Below are 20,372 nucleotides of genomic sequence, written 5' to 3'. Positions count from 1 at the left end.
TGAAGAGATGCTGATTGGCCAGGGTGACATTTGACTCCACCCATACCCTGGTTCCTTGGCTGAGATCTTCAGAACTGACAACCTCAGCCAATCTAATTATTTCCTATGTTAAAGCATTGTGATTGGCTGAGATCTTCAATGTATTTATTCACAATAATTGTGCAAAATACACTTTTCTGTGAATTTTGTAATTGTAATATTCCCTTTTTGTAGACTCCCTCTTGTGTCTAAGGATTCTGCACCGCACTAGGGAAGTCAGTGCTGCTGTGTAAATTGGCATATTATAGCTAGTTACCTAATAATTACATGTGATCATTATATACTAATTTATGAGTCCTGGCCTAAGTGCTTGGTACCACTGATGGATCCTAATAAATGTGATCTTCTGACTTGACATATTTTTGTTTCCTATTTGGATGTAGAATTAACTCTTATATCTTCCAAAGCAAGAGGGTAACTGGTCTAACTGTTAAATATATCAATTTGAAGTACTAGAGGTATAATTTCTCTGTAACGGATCCACTGGCACCCCGACTGGGTACCTCCGTTGAAAGATGCTCCTAGCGCTTCCAGAGGACTCCAAGCACTCCACCAGACACCATAAGCACCGCAGGCTGCAGCTATCTCCCTTCAGAACGAAGCAGGAACAAGCTCTTACAAGAGCTCAGTGATTATAGCAAGGGAATATGCCTAGCATAGCAATCCCTTGTAGCAGATTCCCCCAATAAGACACAGGACTCAAGTTGAGGGTAAAACAGGAACTCCCTGGCTGCTAGCTTGCAGCCCTTTTTATTCACAATCCACAAAACCTAGTACTGCTCACAGGGTTTTGCAGAACAACCAATAAACACATTACAACACATACAATGCAAGTACAGCAGCCAATCAGACACAATGGGACAATAGAAACACACCCAGCATATTCCTCCCCTCTGCTTAGGAGATAATTGAGTCAATTACTGTATCTACTCAATTATCTCCAAGCTGAAAAGTTACACTTTTTATACATTTTTATAACTTTGTGAGTTAACATCGTACATACATAAAACTTATATTATTTTAACCAGTATAACTTGGGGACAAACATATCCAAAATTCACTTGAATAGGTTCAGGGGTTTAACGGTTAGGTCGCAGTCCTTTGTTTTCACTTGCAAGCATGGCTTTTCCTTGTCCCTGGGACAACACCCTGCTGGAGAACAATGGATCCGGGGGAGGGGAAGAGGAAGTGTCCAAAAAGTTTCAGTATGTCCATACACTGTTTTTAAAAGGCCAGCACAGTACAATAAAAGTCCATTCACTGTGCTTAAAGGGCCAGTAGCCGCACGATAAAACACAGTATGCCCAAATACCGTGCATAAAGGGCCAAATCGCCCAGGGACCGTAGTCACACGGTAAGAGGCGGGCAAGCAGCCCCCTCCAAAACACAGTGGCGAAATGGCTTTCGCTACATATCTTCCCATTCGGGGGTAGACTAAACAGGTACCTGACCTTCTGCCGGTCAGTACCTATATTAGTCGGGCAGCCCACCCATAAAACAAAATTAGCAGAGTAGCCCACCCACAAAACAAATTTAGCAGTGTAGCCCCCCCCACAATAAAGAATTCACAGAATAGCCCCCCAACAATAAGTCATACTGGCCTGTAGGTCCCAAGTTGTGGGGTGAAACTGTGGCACCCTCGGCCTTGCTGGGCAAATGGCTGTGAGTACTTGGGGGCCAGATGCCCGATGTGCTCTGCTCCGGGGTCAGAGCTGGGGTAGTCTCAGGGTAAGGAAAAAAGGAAGGACAGAGGCCAGCGGCGCTCTGCCCAGTTGCCAGCTCTTCCGCTGAGGCAGCCTGTAGAAAGTCAGGCTCAGGGGAAGGAAACAAGGGAGGACAGAGGCCAGCGGCGCTCTGCCCAGTTGCCAGCTCTTCTGCTGGGGGGTCAGGGAACAAAGGAGTTGACTGGGGAGGAGAAATATCACTTACCTCCCCCTGGTACTCCGGCTGCTGCTGGGGGGGGAGGTCGATGCTCTCCACTTTCTGTAACTCCAGCTCTAGTTGGGGATCTGGGCCGGTTGCCCAGCATCCCTGTAGGGCCGGTGGAGAGATCTCGGTCCCATCTCCACCTGCCTGCAGAGGGTCCTCCCAGGACCAGTCTATGAGGTCCTCTACCTCGGGTACCTCTGGTTGCTGTTGGGGAGGGAGACCGGTTGTCTCTTCCTCCAATAACACATTCTGCCGCTGGGGAGTGAGACCGACTGTCTCCCCTCCCTGTAAAACATACTGCCGCTGGGGATCTGGGCCGGGTGCCCAGCATCCCTGTAGGGCCGGTAGAGAGACCTCGGTCCCATCTCCACCGGCCACCTCGGTTTCTTCCTCGTCCCACTCTACCTGTGGCTGGAGTTTCTCCCAACGTGCCCACTGGCCTTCCCTCAACGCCCTGTGTTGTAGGTTCCGGGTCACCATGTCCCACACAAACCGCACGTATTTCTCCTCTGGATTGGGTCCGTAAAACTTCAGGTGCAACCCTACCATCGTGCCAAACTCTAGTACGGAGTAGCTATACGCCATGCTTGCTGTAGCCACTGCTGGTTCCATTATGTTGCTGAAGATAGGGACGCTGCACAACTCCACAAGTTACCGGTGTCTCTGAGCTGCTTCTCCTCGCACTAGGACGCCATCCCACCGCTGCCACCAATGTAACGGATCCACTGGCACCCCGACTGGGTACCTCCGTTGAAAGATGCTCCTAGCGCTTCCAGAGGACTCCAAGCACTCCACCAGACACCATAAGCACCGCAGGCTGCAGCTATCTCCCTTCAGAACGAAGCAGGAACAAGCTCTTACAAGAGCTCAGTGATTATAGCAAGGGAATATGCCTAGCATAGCAATCCCTTGTAGCAGATTCCCCCAATAAGACACAGGACTCAAGTTGAGGGTAAAACAGGAACTCCCTGGCTGCTAGCTTGCAGCCCTTTTTATTCACAATCCACAAAACCTAGTACTGCTCACAGGGTTTTGCAGAACAACCAATAAACACATTACAACACATACAATGCAAGTACAGCAGCCAATCAGACACAATGGGACAATAGAAACACACCCAGCATATTCCTCCCCTCTGCTTAGGAGATAATTGAGTCAATTACTGTATCTACTCAATTATCTCCAAGCTGAAAAGTTACACTTTTTATACATTTTTATAACTTTGTGAGTTAACATCGTACATACATAAAACTTATATTATTTTAACCAGTATAACTTGGGGACAAACATATCCAAAATTCACTTGAATAGGTTCAGGGGTTTAACGGTTAGGTCGCAGTCCTTTGTTTTCACTTGCAAGCATGGCTTTTCCTTGTCCCTGGGACAACACCCTGCTGGAGAACAATGGATCCGGGGGAGGGGAAGAGGAAGTGTCCAAAAAGTTTCAGTATGTCCATACACTGTTTTTAAAAGGCCAGCACAGTACAATAAAAGTCCATTCACTGTGCTTAAAGGGCCAGTAGCCGCACGATAAAACACAGTATGCCCAAATACCGTGCATAAAGGGCCAAATCGCCCAGGGACCGTAGTCACACGGTAAGAGGCGGGCAAGCAGCCCCCTCCAAAACACAGTGGTGAAATGGCTTTCGCTACATTCTCTAATTTAAATAGTTTTATTTGCCCCCGTTATTAATGTTCGCATTGTATCAAAATGTATTCTGTCTATACCAATCATAACATTAAAATTATATATATTTTTTTCCCCATGTTTAATGTTTATTGAATTTTCATGAAAGTAACAATAACATGGGGATACAGAAGGGAAATTGGGGTGGGTGTGTGAGTGATACATTCTCACAACATAGTTCCATGTACAAGCATAATATAAAAATTATTATTATTATTATTATTTTCATTTACATAGCGCCAACAGATTCCGCAGCGCTTTACAATATTATGAGAGGGGGATTTAACTATAAATAGGACAATTACAAAAATCTTATGGGAACAATAGGTTGTAGAGGACCCTGCTCAATCGAGCTTACATTCTATCGGAGGTGGGGTGTAAAACACATTAAGACATGCATTACAGTTCACAGTATTAATGTATTTTTGGGATACATACATGGGATTTTAGTGAGAGAAAGGAGAAGAGCAGATAGATCAACGTAAATATAACTATACAATATGCATGGGATAAACAAACCATCATTATTGTACGGCTCCAGGATCCGCTTAAATATGACACCTAGATGATATAGGTAGTTGAAGTGCGTGACACTTGAAGTGGTGTAAGATGCTGATGTATTTGCGGTTTACCATACGTAAATTGTTGCTATCTGTTGTAAGAGGTGGTGGGTGTTGGGTTCCCCTTATCTGCACCTTGAATGCATCACTTAACTTGGGTATGGATAGGGGGGGGGGGGAGAATTGGATATAGGAAACCACTATATGCTGGTGGGGGGGGGTAAGAGTAGTTAAGGTACGTCTGATTTCGTTAGTTGGTTGTGCTATGGTGAGTCAGAACAGACATTAGTAATAATAGTATTATAGTATTAGTAGTAGTATTGTAGTAGTATAGTATTATAGTATGGTGGTCTTCTGATGCCACACCAGTTTAACTTAAGTAAGCGTATTGAGTATGTGAGGATTCCCAATTGTTCCACTGATCCTGAAATTTGGATATGTTGCCTCTTTGTGACCACTCTCTTTCGTGGTGATATGTTGTGTTGACTCTACAGAGTGTCTCTGACACGTTAGAGCAAATGTCACTCTTCCAGTGGGCAGCAATGCATATTTTAGCTGTTACTAAGATATTGATAACCGCGGCTCTAGAAGGAATGCAGGGCAGGGATTAAATGGAGCAGATATCCAGCTGGTGTAGGCGGGATTTTGAGACCTGACACTGTGTGTATTAATTGACTTATATTTGACCAAAAGGTACATAATTTCGTAGAGTCCCAAAAAATGTGTTTTATAGTGCCCTTGTCTTTGTTGCATCTCCAACATAGTGAGGTGGTTGTGGGATAAATTGTACTCAGTCTACTAGGTACCATGTATCATCTCATCAGAACTTTCAAGAAAGCTTCCCAGTGAGTGACACAGTTTGAGGATTTTTTCGTGAGTGTGATAGTAGACTCCCAATCGGTTATCTGGAATGTCTTACCTAAGTCTTCCTCCCATTTTAGCATGTAAGGCAGTTTATCAGTATTCATGTCTGATTGTGTCAAATAGCATAATGTTCGAAATTTGGAAGAGGACGGTGTTTTATCTAACGTGTAGCATTTATGGCCTATTTTGCTAAGTAAAGATGTATCCATGTAATCTATTGCTTCAGACTTTAGAATGTGCTTCACTCTTAGGTAAAGAAAGATATCCCAGTGTGGCAAATCATAGGAGGTTTGCAGCTCTGGGAAAGGGAAAAGACCCCTGTTGTCAAATAATGAATAAACATGGGTTATCCCATGTTCTGGCCAGTGTCTTATGGGTAGGTCAAAAATGATATATTTTAATAGTTATGCCTCATATTCCAGCTTCATTAAGAACTGCCTTGCAATTCTACTACATCATATACAACTTGCTGTTTTGATTTTATTTTGTGAAGGAGTTTGAATAAGCACTTTTTTAATACATTTATTTTGGGAGTTGGTATGGCAAGTGAGTGCTGAACTTTAGGTTTTCTTATCAATTTTATCACTTGCTTTTACGTGTGTACTACGAGCACTCTGTGTATATATTTTTTGCACATAATGTTCCTTTTAACCCCTTAAGGACACAACTTCTGAAATAAAAGGTAATCATGACAGACTATTTCCATCATGTGTCCTTAAGGAGTTAAACAAATGTTCTGCTTGTAGTTTTAATAATTATACTTAGGAATGCAAAAAGCTGTATTTGCAGTTGCATAATAATGTTTTTGTTTCACAATATATCCAATTAATGTTATGGCTTTCATAAGCTCAAAGGAACACTTACTGAGGATACAATCAGATTGTTCCATGAACTTGTCATTACTCAATCCGCAATATAAGAATAATAACCTCAAAGAAAATCTTACCAAGAACAAATTCCCATTGTTCATTGGACGTGTCATTATTCAATCCAGCATTATTTTTTTTTCCCTGTATCAGTTCTCTCCTATGTCCACAGAGAGATACTATGCTAATGTATTCCATTGACAGGTCCCATACACGTCAATAGAATTGGTGACACTCTTATAATTATTATACATGTGTTTCAGCTAGTGGAACACTAAATTGTTCCATAATGTGCAATTATTTTTTATGTCAATGCCTGATTTTGTTTTACATTCCAAATGTATCATTTATGCCTATGTATCACTATATCGTCTCTCATTTGTCATATAAAATGTCAGTAATATAACATTTTAAGTTGAATTGAAATGTCTAGATCCATGTTACCAAATTAAAATTGTTTAATTGGTATCATGATAATAAATATGAATAGATGTGTTAAAACAATATTTTTTTGATTTTATTATTATTTATTCATTTTGAATTATAGGAAACAGCTTATGTTTTGAGTTCTGTAGGTTTATTTTTAGGATCCACAGACTCCCTACACAATATTTTTGTGTTTAATTTCAGTAGTACAGTTTGAAACTAGTGTTTTCTCCTTTAGGCTTCATCAGTGAAAAGGTTATGATAGAGATGTATTGAAATGTTGTGCAAATGTAGAAAGGCTTTAGTACCCACATAGCTGAGGTTATCAACGGACAGTTGGTCTTCTAATTGGTTTTAATTGCTTTGCCTTCCATGTAAACTCTACTAAGCTCATTTAAGCATGCAAAAGAACCAATATCCGTGTAAAAGACAGTTACTGAGTGTCCTTTACAATGGAATCATTTTCTCGTAGTCCAGTAATTTTACAGACAGTACAGAAGTTAAATGCTTCAGTAATGGAAAATAAATGGCTGGTACCATGGCAAAATGTAAATGGGTTTAACACAAATAGTTAAATATACATTTGAAATGTTGTATTCTAAAATCCCTTGTGCTGAAACATTAAAAAGCAAAAGTAAAATAATGTAAGTTATTTATACCAAAGTATTCCTGGCCCCCTGAAGTACTCTCCACGCTATGCTCTATCAAAATGTTTATTTTGAAATTCTATTGACTTGTTCTGCAAAGGACCAAAAAGTGGTTTCCGTTTGTATTCAAGATCATTCAAGTATTGATTATAAAAAATATTGACGTGTTTGTATTTGTTTCCATTATTCATGTCAGACTGAACTTAGCTATTTGTTTTTAAAGTAAGATAATTATTAAACTAGGAGTTGTAGAAATTTTACTATTTTGTACAATAAAAAAAATATACAATGTAAATTCTCTTGTATTTTGTTTTAATTGGTTTTATAAATGTGCATTTTTTTTTAACTTTAACACAGTATATAGCCTATATATCACATATGTAATATACAATATTTCTTTAGGCAAACGTCTGGCATTGTGCATTCACATTTACATCTGAAAAAAACATATCCTTTGGAAATGCATTTATCATACCAAGTTGGTACACATGCATCTTCCCTTAATTAGATGTCTAGCAATGCTCTGCATATAAAGAACTCTGCAATTGTGTTAACTGTGTGTACTATATGATCCCAAGGGCTCAATTTATTGCAACCCAACATAAAAAGAAACAGCTAACATTAACATTTAACACCCTTAATAAAGAAATAACACAATTTCATATTTCTTTAATATTCTACAACTGCTGTTTGGCCTAAATAGGAAAAAAAATCATAAATGGAAAATAATTATATGGATAATAACAAGGAACACATACAGGAATTATAATCCAATAAATAAGTAATTTAAGAATTTTGGGGTTGACCGCTAAAAGGCACACAACACGTTTATCCATTTTAAATAGTGAAATGTTTCACTCAAGTGAAAATGAACTTATGGTTTGTGTTCGTAGATATACATTGTGTAGCAAAAGTCAGAGATGTTAGTGACCTAATCTATCTCAACCTCTATTATTTAACAATAAATTAAAAAAATGCATCAGTTTATTAACATTAACTATATGAGCAAAATGTGTGTGATTCCATAAAACTCTATCTGAGCTACGGGAAATAGGTTTTGTCTTAAATGATTACGGATCTGTTGGTTTAGTAAAAAAACAAAACACTTTTTTCCATCCCGAAGCCCAATGAATAAGAGGAAGGAGCCTTTACTTTCTTTTACTTGCTCTTACACATGAAAATGTAGGAGAGGACATCTTCTCCTGGTTTTCAAGAGTATTCAGGATCCAATTTTTTTTTAATATTATTTGGTTATTTTATTTGAAGTAGTGGTTCATGATTTACATCATCAACAGCTCTGGCTATTGATGTAAGATGTGTATATATAGAGATTCATATCATGGGTTTACTTTGATTTATTGGGAACATTTATTAGGTAAAAGGGGTGGAAAGTACCATATACTGTGTAACTCTTGAGGAAATCTACAGTTGTATTACATTTTAATAACACTGAGCCCATATGTGTTGTACTGAAATTAGGCGCATGGGTATTATAAATTTGAAGCATATATTTAATTATATCAGGCATTATAATCATTGGGTATATAGATATAATGTATTCTGTTGCTAATAGATAATTTTTATTTTAACATTGTTTTTCTATTTATTAACCCATAAATTGCAAATGTTTGTATACGGTTATGTTTATTAAAAATACATATATTTTGGTTAGTGTCGAGTACACTGGAAAAAGGCATGTGCATTACAGCAAATTAGGTACACTTATGCAGCTAATTATTAAACAAGGTGCAATCATGAAAACAATAACATTTTCTGTAATTTAGCACTTTGAATAATTTAATTCTGAAACATGAGGTCGAGTTTCAAGGTTAGAAGAAATAGATGTACATTTTGGTAATGTTAATTAAGATGTGGAATTTTATGACATTTGTGTAGGCTATTATACAATTCTACGAATCATATTTAAGCCACATTAAAAGAAGAACATCTCTCCAACTTCTCAAAACCGTATTTAAGATTTATAATTAAAAACATGCATTGCTTCTTGACATCGATCATTAGCAATATAGCTATTTTTATAAATCTCTAAGTTATTTACAGTGAACGATTTTTAATAAATTAGAAATGTTATTTTCATTTTTGTGGTTTGCTCAATACATATTTCATTTTTAAAGAGGAGTAATATACTTACTATCATGCAAAAATCAGAGAATATATTCTTGTAGTGAATGATTGTTACAATAGAATATATATTCTTCGCTGAGTGCAAAAACACATTTAGAACATAAATCAGTTAGTATACCAGATCGGATTTTCTCCAAGGATATTCGCATGACAGTGAATTAAGCTCACTGCAGTTGCCTACCCAGAAGTTATATTTCAATCCAATATATCTTCGTTTTGTAAAATTACTAGCTAAAAAGTCACTATCAGCCAAAATGACATAACTAGTGAAAGCAGTGTAGTTAGTATAGGCTAACTGTGCAGCTGTCACGAGTTAGAAGTGACCCATGATAATGAGTAAACGTACACTGGTCCCTAGAGTTGCCATGCTTTACATTTGATAGATAGAGAATGGTCAGGGAAAAGTCGAGTCAGGGAAAACAGAAATCATGAAAGTGAGGAACAATAGCCGTGTCACACAATTACAGAATTGAGAATAGTCAGAATATCTGAGACCAATTAACCAGAAATACACAGAACATACAAGCACTAAAAAACAAAAATTAAAACCACACTAGGGCAATGGTCCATGCCCAAAGAAAAACATTTTATAGTCTTTTTCTTTTTAACCCCTTAAGGACACATGACATGTCTGACATGTCATGATTCCCTTTTATTCCAGAAGTTTGGTCCTTAAGGGATTAAACTGTATAGCCATGCCCCCAAAACATTTGAATGCAAACGTTTTGGCGTGTCGTGATGTCGTTAGCATCATAATGTCGGCACATCATTAAAGAGGCGGGGCTACAGCAGCTGGTGTTGGAACTGCTGAGAAGAGGAGAGGGACTGAGGAGAGGAGAGGGAGAGCAAAAGGTCCCTCTCCATCTGTTGGACATCCCCAGGGTGTGTAACAGCCTAGGCAACATTAGGTAACGTGAGAGCATCACATTTAACAACATGTAACTGAAATGTTAGGCTGATTTAAAGCTGCTGGAAATAAAGGGTGGGATGTAAGTTTCTAATGCTTTATTTTGTATAGAAAATGTGTTTGTATTCTCTTAACAGGGTAAGGGTTTACTCTACTTACTGAATAGCTCTTCTTCCAATGAATTGCTATTCATTAAGCAGAGTAAACTCGTACTATGTTGAGAGAATATAGCCTATGTTGAAAGTAATGTTTTTGCTTTAACATTTTTATTTGGGAACACAGCAATTAACAAAACATCTTGTTTTAAAATAGTACTGTTGAAAACCTTTTTTTCTTAATTTATTTGGAAGTAGTTCAGAGAAATATTTCTGTCTAAAGGTTAAGTGTCATTATGTTAAAGTTATGTTGACAAAAATTGCTAACTGGAAACAGTGTAGCAATAAAAAGGGTACATTAATATTTAATGTTTTATTTTTCTTGCTCCTTATTTCCAAAGTTAAATCACTGCAAAGGAATTCCAATTAGAGACCTTTCTCTTTTTTTACAAAAGGATATTGAAATGAAAATATAATAAATACAAGTTAAACTAACAAAATGTATATTATGCCAGTTCAATCAGCACTAAAGGAAAAAAAAAGTACTTCCAGTGCAACAGTGCAAGCCTCATTTTTTTTATATTCCCAACAACCTCTAATTAATTTAATTTCTTTCTCAACTATTCCAAGATTATTTTCCATCACTTTCCCACCATTCTATTCTTTCTCCCCTTTTGTTCCCAAAAAGTTACACGCCCCAGTGGCAGGGTGAGTTACTGGGAGTGGAGACAGCTGGTCTCACTCCCCAGTGGCAGGCAGCATTACAGGGAGTGGAGACAGCTGGTCTCACTCCCCAATGGCAGATTGGATTCCAGGGAGTGAAGACAGCCCATCTCACTCTCCAGCAGCAGCAGGCATCACGGGAGTGGAGACAGTCAGTCTCACTCCCCAGCGGCAGATTGTGTTGCACAGAGGGGAGACAGTCAGTCTCACTCCCCAGCGGCAGGAGTTATCCCCTAGAGAGGAGAATTGTGCCCTCCATCCCCAGTGACAACTTAGTACACAAGGAGTGCAGTGCAGCAGTTTTCCATCCCAGCATTACCCTGGATTTACAAACTGGAGCTTGTGGCAGGAGGCCATTTGGATTACTGAACCTTTTGAGAAAGGTCACCAGACTAACTCAGACCCAGATGTCTAGGGGGCCTGGTTAGTCTCCCCGGGAGAGGGAAGATGTGTGACAAATACTCTTTTCCTCAGATGTTTTCCACACACTTCTGGAGGAGTGTGGAAGCTGGCCCTCATGGCCACTGACTATGGTCCAGGTCTGAGACACCGTTCTGGAGTTACCCTGCCTAGTCACCATTAGCAGTGTTCAATGGGTGCCCCTGGTTGGGAACTTCCCCTTCATTTGAATATAACTGAACACTAGCTCCCCGGTGGCCATTCGCATGAACCAAACCCACGAATGATCCTCAGCTGTACGTAGCCGAGACCGCTATGGAACTAATTTCAGCATGAGGACTTTGTGGGTTCCCTTTCACCTCAGCAGTATTTAGCCACAAATGTTATGTTACTGTTTTCGTCATGAGGTGACCTTGAGGTTCCCGGACAACTTGGTCCGGGGTTTTGAACCACTTTGCAACCCACCAGGAAGTGCCTGAGACTAAGAGGAACAGACACTACCTGAGAGCCAGATGGAGCACCCTGTATTGCGGCCGCAGGAGCTCCTGAAAGTTGACCGGCAAAAGCATCAAATGCCTTGGAACTATTTTAGTCTTTCAACTACGTGTGCTCACGTGTGTCAGAACTTTAACACGGGGGAGTTTTCCCTACACTACATGGATCTGAGCGCTATTTGGAGAACTTGTGCATTTAGATCAGGACTATTTGGGGATGTATGATATGTGGGGTTACTGTATATTTTTATGATGTTTTGGGGTATTTTTATGTTTTTGAATTAGCTTACCTGTATTTTACTCAATTATCTCCAAGGTACAGAGATCTTTAGGAGGGGCTTGCATTGTATTGTTTGGAGACCCCCCCTGCTGGGGGTTGTGTATATAAGCAAGCAACTTTCCCATAATAAAGTAGTTCCTTTTCACCCTCCACTCAGTCTGGACTAGTGTTTGGGTGGATCACCTATACTCTCTGCAGGAGAGCTTAAATAGTTGAAGCAGTACCCAGAGCGGGAAGTGCCGGAGAGACCCCAGCCAAGCTGCGGCAGCTAGGGGCTCAAACACTCCTGTGTCCAGGTGAAGAGCTAGGAAGCAAGTTTGATGGAGGTACCCAGTCGGGGTGCCATGCGGTCCATCACAGCCTGCTTACTTTTTTCCCCCATCATCCCTCACCTTTTCTTATAATGAATACCCATTTTACAATATTCTGTTTCTTCTTGTTGTTTTTTTCCTACTCTGCCTCCTCTTAGATTTGTTTAATTTTATCACATTCACATCACATTCCCTGCTTAATTTCAGGGATAGAACTGATAGCTCAGCTGTTCACTGTTTAACCCATTAAGGACGGAGGCAATTGTACACGTTCTGATCAAAACAAAACCTAGGATTTGAGCTGTATGTTTGTTCGACCATAAATTCCATCTTTCATATTGAATGCACCCAAACATATTATATATCATTGTGTTCAGGAAAAATAGGGCTTTCATTTCACATTAAACATATATATATATATATAACATAAATTAATGTGAATAAAATCAAAAGAAACTGTGCGAAATGTTATTTTCTTAGTTCTGCATTGCATTGTAACTGTTAATGTCAGAATACTGTTAGCTTTTACTGCAATAATATACACATATTTGTGTTCAGTGTTGTCTCCACAAATATAACAGTGCACCTCATGTACAGGTTTTATGGGGTTTTGGAAAGTTACCAGGTCATATATAGGACTCTGCACCTTTTTAGTTTTTACACATTGAAATTTGCCAGATTGGTTTGTTGGGCCTATGTTGTTATATTATTGCTAGCTTCTCACTTGCTCTGTGAATAGAATCATTATTTAGTGACTGTCTACTAGCCATCAATCATTTATTTTTTTTATGCCATGGGTGGAATTCAGAGTTGTGATCCAAGACAAACATGCTTGGCTATTGTGTATGGTTCGGGATTTTGGCACATTTCGTCTCACTGCTCAGGAGTTTGATCTATCACCCTATCGGCACAGACTCATCCGAATTGCAGCTTGGACTGAAATTCTTAACATAATTCACCTTGACATAATTCACAAAGTGTATTACTCTGTAGATCTTCAGAGAATATGTAATTAGAAATATTACTGTATAGTTGCTGTATTAATCATTTATTCTCTGAATCATTGACTACTTTGTAAAAGTGTTTCTGTCCTTAACACAATTTGCTGTCTTGAATTACTGAACTGTTTTGCAGATCCCATTCATTGATTCACCCTGAATCCTGATATCAGAATGACAGAGTAAAACATTGATTGGCAAACACATCAGTATACAGAACAGGCAAACAGTGTCAATCTTCAATTATATGGGTTGGTTCTAACTAGTTTCACAAACACTTTCATGATTGTTTATCTCTTTAATACAATCTGAGTGCATTTAATTTGTTTTTCTTAGTATTATTTTATCTAGGTTTTTAAGGGTTAATAAGTATATAGGGGTGTATATAAAAAATACCCCTCTCTGTCTCATTAGAGATCTCTTCGCCAGAAGATCAAGGAAGCAGGCTGAAGTGTCAGTGTTAGGACCCACTTAGGGGGGGTCTGCCTTGACGTTGGCAGGTGGGCATTCCCTCCAATGGCCATTGGAGCAACTAAATTATTATTATTATTATTATTGCCATTTATATAGCGCCAACAGATTCCGTAGCGCTTTACAATATTTTGAGAGGGGGGATGTAACAATAAATAAGACAATTACAAGAAAACTTACAGGAATAATAGGTTGAAGAGGGCCCTGCTCAAATGAGCTTACAGTCTATAGGAGGTGGGGTATTAGAAACATTAGGATAGGAAATATCAAGTAGGAGTGAAGCAGAGAGAGCAAAGCACTATCCCATAGGAGAGCAAGAGACAGGTATGTAAGGGAGAGATTACTCTGGGAGGCCATACGCTTTCCTGAAGAGATGGGTTTTAAGGCCCTTCTTAAATGATTGAAGACTAGGGGAGAGTCTGATGGCAGTAGGCAAGTTATTCCATAGGAGAGGAGCCGCCCGTGAGAGGTCCTGCAAGCGCGAGTTGGCCGTACGGGTGCGAGCAGCGGTCAGGAGGTGGTCGCGGGCAGAGCGGAGGGTACGAGGAGGGGCATACCTCTGGATCAGTGAAGAGATATAAGAGGGGCTGGAATTGTTCAGTGCTTTAAATGTATGGGTAAATGACCTCCATTTGTCTAAATATACATAGGGATTAAGGAGAGAGTGCAGGTAACTTTTTCTTTTCTTAGGTTTGTAAAAGTGTTGAAGAAAATACAAGAATATCAAACTTTATAAAAGTTAACAAGCTATGATTTCTTGTTTTACACAAATGTAATATTATAAACTCACTTCTTTGCTGCTTTTCAAATATGACTTAACATCAGTTATGAATATAGATTTAGCCAAATCTTGCTTGTTGTTATAGATGGTCACCATTTCTGACTTCAAGGGTCAGAAAAAAGAAAAAAACACTTTTATCCTACTCATTGAAGTCTTTTGAGAATGGTGGGTCTTGAGTACTGGTTTGAGAACCACGGTAGTAGAGAAACAGAGAGATCGAGGGAGAACATACATAACTGTAACCCCAATAATAGTGGCATGTTGGCAGGAGGCACACTAGAGTGCTTTATGTAGCACCTGTTAAAGTGGGTAGGTAGTTTATACATTAAGCATGACAGGTAGACTTGTGCATTTCAAGAAAATGTTACCCTGTCTAACCAGTTTTCCAAAAATAAAAACAAAACTCAGGACATTTGCATTTTGTCCAAATGATGGCTTGGCTCTGCAGAATTTTGGTACTGAAAACTGATTCAGAAACCAAATCAGATCAACCAAAAGTGCATGAAAGTTGACCAGTGTATTGCAACATATATAAATAATATAGTATATATTATACTATAATATATAATACTATATTATTTATATATTGTCAGGATCGGGACAGGGATCCAACATGCAGAGTACAAACAGTAGCCAGATACGTATACCGGACCTTAGAATGGCCGGACTAACGTAAGTAGTACAGTAGAGAATGGTCAAAGACAAGCCGAGGTCGAGGGTAACAGAAGACAGGTAAGCGATAGACAAGCCGAATCAAGGGTAACAGAGATAAGCAGAATAGAGCAAACAAGCCGGGTCAAAACCAAAAGGGATAACTAGAAAACACGAGCACTGAGTGACTAGAACAAGCTAGAACCACGACAGGGCAATGAGCTAATGAAAGAAGCACTGTTAAATGCCCTGTTCAGATAAGTAGACACACCTCCGTCGAGTCCTGATTGGTCCTGAACCAATTGAGTGACAGGTCGTTCCGGGTTGACGTCCTGACGTCGACCTCCGGGCGTCATGCTATAAAAGGGAGTCACTCCCTCGCGGCCGGCTTTGCATGACCGGATGGACCGCGAGGAAGAGGGAAATCAGGCCGTCCGGATGGATGAACGACTAAGTCTCTACCTCTCTCGGAGGTAGAGACCTCAGGTACCCTGACAGTACCCCCCCTCTCAGATACGCCCACCGGGCGGAAGTAACCAGGACGAGAAGGGAAGCGAGAGTGAAATGCCCTGCGGAGACGGGGAGCATGAACATCCTCCTGAGGTACCCAACTTCTCTCCTCAGGACCATATCCTCTCCAATCGACCAGATATTGTACTTTCCCCCGGGAGATTCGAGAATCGACGATGGAATTGACCTCATACTCCTCCTGACCCTCCACCTGAACAGAGCGAGGAGGGGCGATCGTGGAGGAGAATCTGTTACAAACTAGTGGTTTCAGCAACGAAACATGGAACGAGTTAGGAATGCGTAAGGTAGTAGGCAAAGCTAGACGATACGCAACTGGGTTAATTTGAGCCAACACCCTGTAAGGTCCAATATACCGAGGAGCGAACTTCATGGAAGGCACTTTTAACCGAATGTTTCTAGTACTTAGCCATACTCTATCGCCTGGAACAAACACCGGTGCTGCCCCTCTATGTTTGTCAGCGTGTTTTTCACCAGCATAGAATTGTGCAGAAGAATTTGTCGAGTCTGGTCCCACAACTTCCTCAAATTGGCAACATGGACATCAACCGACGGTACCCCTTGGGAAGAAGACTCCGAAGGAAGAATGGAAGGATGAAAGCCATAATTCATGAAGAAGGGGCTAGAATGCGTAGAATCACAAACGAGATTGTTGTGTGCAAACTCCGCCCAAGGAATCAAACCGACCCAATCGTCCTGGTGTTCAGAAACGAAACAACGTATATATTGTTCAACCTTTTGGTTGGTGCGTTCAGCAGCTCCATTGGACTGAGGATGGTAGGCAGAAGAAAAATTCAATTTGATGCCTAGTTGAGAGCAGAAGGATTTCCAAAAACGGGAAACAAATTGGGAACCTCTGTCCGATACAATTTGGGAAGGTATCCCATGTAAACGGAAGATCTCCCTAGCGAATATCTCTGCTAATTCGGGCAAAGATGGGAGTTTAGGTAAGGGAATGAAGTGAGCCATCTTATTAAAGCGGCACTGTCATGCCGAATCCAGTTTTTTTTTAACCCCCCTCCCGCCTCCACTACATCCAATCGACCCCCTAGTCACCCCCAAATGCCCCTAAGCCCCCCACATTACCTCTTTTTAATTCTTTATCTTCTGCCCCGATCTTTATTCAGGGCGCCGCCATCTTTGTGTGGGTAGGTGAAGTCCCTGTGGGACACGTCATCTACCCACACTACACAGACTGTGAGATTCCCGCACATGCCCAGTGAAACACCTGGACATGCGAACGGGAATTTCATCTATTCATTCATTCATCAGACAGACGAATGAATGAATAGAAAAAATCAGACGAACAAACTAACACTGAGTATCAGTGTTAGTTTGTTCCTTCAGTTTATTACAAGGAGGGAGCTACCGGCGTGCAGCTCCCTCCTTGTAATATGTAACTATAGAAGCGGCAGGGAGCAGTGCTCCTCGCCACTTCCTAAGCCCCCCATGTCCCCCCTCACTCTATGGGGGTCAATATGACCCCCATAATAGGACAAGGGAGATTAAAATCTCCCCAATACCCCTACTCGCTATACCGCGAGTAGGGGTATGTCCACTAAACAGTGAGCAGCCTGTGGCTGCTCACTGTAAAAAAAAAAAAAAAATGGTAATAAGGGGGGGACCTACTGTCCCCCCGGCCCCCACCCCTGCGCGGTGGGTGGGGGCCCTAATAAAACAATAAGGGGGGGGGGACCTTCTGTCCTCCCCCCCGGCCCCCACCCCTGAGCGGTGGGTGGGGGCCCTAATAAAAACAATAAGGGGGGGACCTATTGTCCTCCCCCCCTGGCCCCCACCCCTGCGCGGTGGGTGGGGGCCCTAATAAAACAATAAGGGGGGGGGACCTATTGTCCTCCCCCCCTGGCCCCCACCCCTGCGCGGTGGGTGGGGGCCCTAATAAAACAATAAGGGGGGGGACCTATTGTCCTCCCCCCCTGGCCCCCACCCCTGCGCGGTGGGTGGGGGCCCTAATAAAACAATAAGGGGGGGGACCTACTGTCCTCCCCCCCAGCCCCCACCCCTGAGCGGTGGGTGGGGGCCCTAATAAAACAATAAGGGGGGGACCTACTGTCCTCCCCCCGGCCCCCACCCCTGAGCGGTGGGTGGGGGCCCTAATAAAACAATAAGGGGGGGGACCTACTGTCCTCCCCCCTGGCCCCCACCCCTGCGCGGTGGGTGGGGGCCCTAATAAAACAATAAGGGGGGGACCTACTGTCCTCCCCCCCTGGCCCCCACCCTTGCGCGGTGGGTGGGGGCCCTAAATGACCCCCCCCCATCAAGGTGACTAGGGGTCCCAAGCCCCTAGTCACCCCCCACCCAAAACATTCTATCCCCTACCTACCCCCCTCACCCTAAAAATAGTGAGGGGGGAATAAAATAACTAACCTGTAAAAAAAAAAAAATTAAACTTACCATTTGACGTCTTCTTTTTTCTAAATTCTTCTTACTTCAGCCCCCCAAAAGGCCAAATAAAAATCCATAAACCCGTCGCACTTTAAAAAAAAAAAAAAAAAAAAAACGAGCGCAAACAAAAATTAATCCATCTTCACCCATGGAGGGCACGCCGCGTACTGAGCTCCGCAGGGCGGGTCAAGGCTTATAAAGCCTTGCCCCGCCCTGCAATTAGGCTTAGAACACAATGATTGGTTGGTTTAAGCCAATCAGAGTGCTCTGTGTCATTTTACACAGCGTGGGAAAATTCAAAAGAACTTTCCCACGCTGTGTAAAATGACAGATCACTGTGATTGGATGGTTTTCAAGCCATCCAATCACAGTGCTCTGTGTCATTTTACAAGCGTGGGAAAATTCCAAAGAACTTTCCCACACTTGTAAAATGACACAAAGCACTGTGATTGGATGGATTTCAAACCATCCAATCACAGTGCTCTGTGTCATTTTACACAGCGTGGGAAAATTCAAAAGAACTTTCCCACGCTGTGTAAAATGACAGATCACTGTGATTGGATGGTTTTCAAGCCATCCAATCACAGTGCTCTGTGTCATTTTACAAGCGTGGGAAAATTCCAAAGAACTTTCCCACGCTTGTAAAATGACACAGAGCACTGTGATTGGATGGATTTCAAACCATCCAATCACAGTGCTCTGTGTCATTTTACACAGTGTGGGAAAGTTCAATTTTCCCACGCTGTGTAAAATGACACAGAGCACTGTGATTGGATGGCTTGAAATCCATCCAATCACACTGCTCTGTGTCATTTTACAAGCGTGGGAAAGTTCTTTGGAATTTTCCCACGCTTGTAAAATGACACAGAGCACTGTGATTGGATGGCTTGAAAACCATCCAATCACAGTGATCTGTCATTTTACACAGCGTGGGAAAGTTCTTTTGAATTTTCCCACGCTGTGTAAAATGACACAGAGCACTCTGATTGGCTTAAACCAACCAATCAGTGTGTTCTAAGCCTAATTGCAGGGCGGGGCAAGGCTATATAAGCCTTGACCCGCCCTGCGGAGCTCAGTACGCGGCGTGCCCTCCATGGGTGAACATGGATTAATTTTTTTTTTGCGCTCGGTTTTTTTTTGTTTTTTTTTTAAAGTGCGACTGGTATGATGGATTTTTATTTGGCTTTTTTGGGGGCTGAAGAAAGAAGAATTTAGAAAAAAGAAGACGTCAAATGGTAAGTTTAATTTTTTTTTTTTACAGGTTAGTTATTTTATTCCCCCCTCACTATTTTTAGGGTGAGGGGGGTAGGTAGGGGTAGAATGTTTTGGGTGGGGGGGGGTGACTAGGGGCTTGGGACCCCTAGTCACCTTGATGGGGGGGGGGTCATTTAGGGCCCCCACCCACCGCTCAGGGGTGGGGGCCAGGGGGGGGAGGACAGTAGGTCCCCCCCCCCTTATTATTTTATTAGGGCCCCCACCCACAGCGCAGGGGTGGGGGCCAGGGGGGGAGAACAGTAGGTCCCCCCCCTTATTATTTTATTAGGGCCCCCACCCACCGCTGAGGGGTGGGGGCCAAGGGGGGGAGGACAGTAGGTCCCCCCCCCTTATTATTTTATTAGGGCCCCCACCCACAGCGCAGGGGTGGGGGCCAGGGGGGGAGGACAGTAGGTCCCCCCCCTTATTGTTTTATTAGGGCCCCCACCCACAGCGCAGGGGTGGGGGCCAGGGGGGGAGGACAGTAGGTCCCCCCCCTTATTGTTTTATTAGGGCCCCCACCCACCGCGCAGGGGTGGGGGCCAGGGGGGGAGGACAGTAGGTCCCCCCCTTATTGTTTTATTAGGGCCCCCACCCACCGCACAGGGGTGGGGGCCGGGGGGAGGACAGTAGGTCCCCCCCCTTATTGTTTTATTAGGGCCCCCACCCACCGCGCAGGGGTGGGGGCCAGGGGGGGAGGACAATAGGTCCCCCCCCCCTTATTGTTTTATTAGGGCCCCCACCCACCGCGCAGGGGTGGGGGCCAGGGGGGGAGGACAATAGGTCCCCCCCCTTATTGTTTTATTAGGGCCCCCACCCACCGCGCAGGGGTGGGGGCCAGAGGGGAGGACAATAGGTCCCCCCCTTATTGTTTTATTAGGGCCCCCACCCACCGCGCAGGGGTGGGGGCCAGG

The 20,372-nt window shown here is 42.3% G+C and overlaps 1 pseudogene; it reads left to right on the top strand.

The window, feature by feature from the left end:
- Window positions 1-19,647: 19,647 nt before the first annotated feature.
- LOC134573815 (small Cajal body-specific RNA 11) lies at window positions 19,648-19,795 on the top strand (annotated as a pseudogene).
- Window positions 19,796-20,372: the final 577 nt, after the last annotated feature.

Source organism: Pelobates fuscus, chromosome 9, assembly GCF_036172605.1.
Source record: "Pelobates fuscus isolate aPelFus1 chromosome 9, aPelFus1.pri, whole genome shotgun sequence".
NCBI lineage: Eukaryota > Metazoa > Chordata > Amphibia > Anura > Pelobatidae > Pelobates > Pelobates fuscus.
The sequence above is the reverse complement of the archived record's forward strand: the minus strand, read 5'-3'. Positions and strand labels throughout refer to the sequence as shown.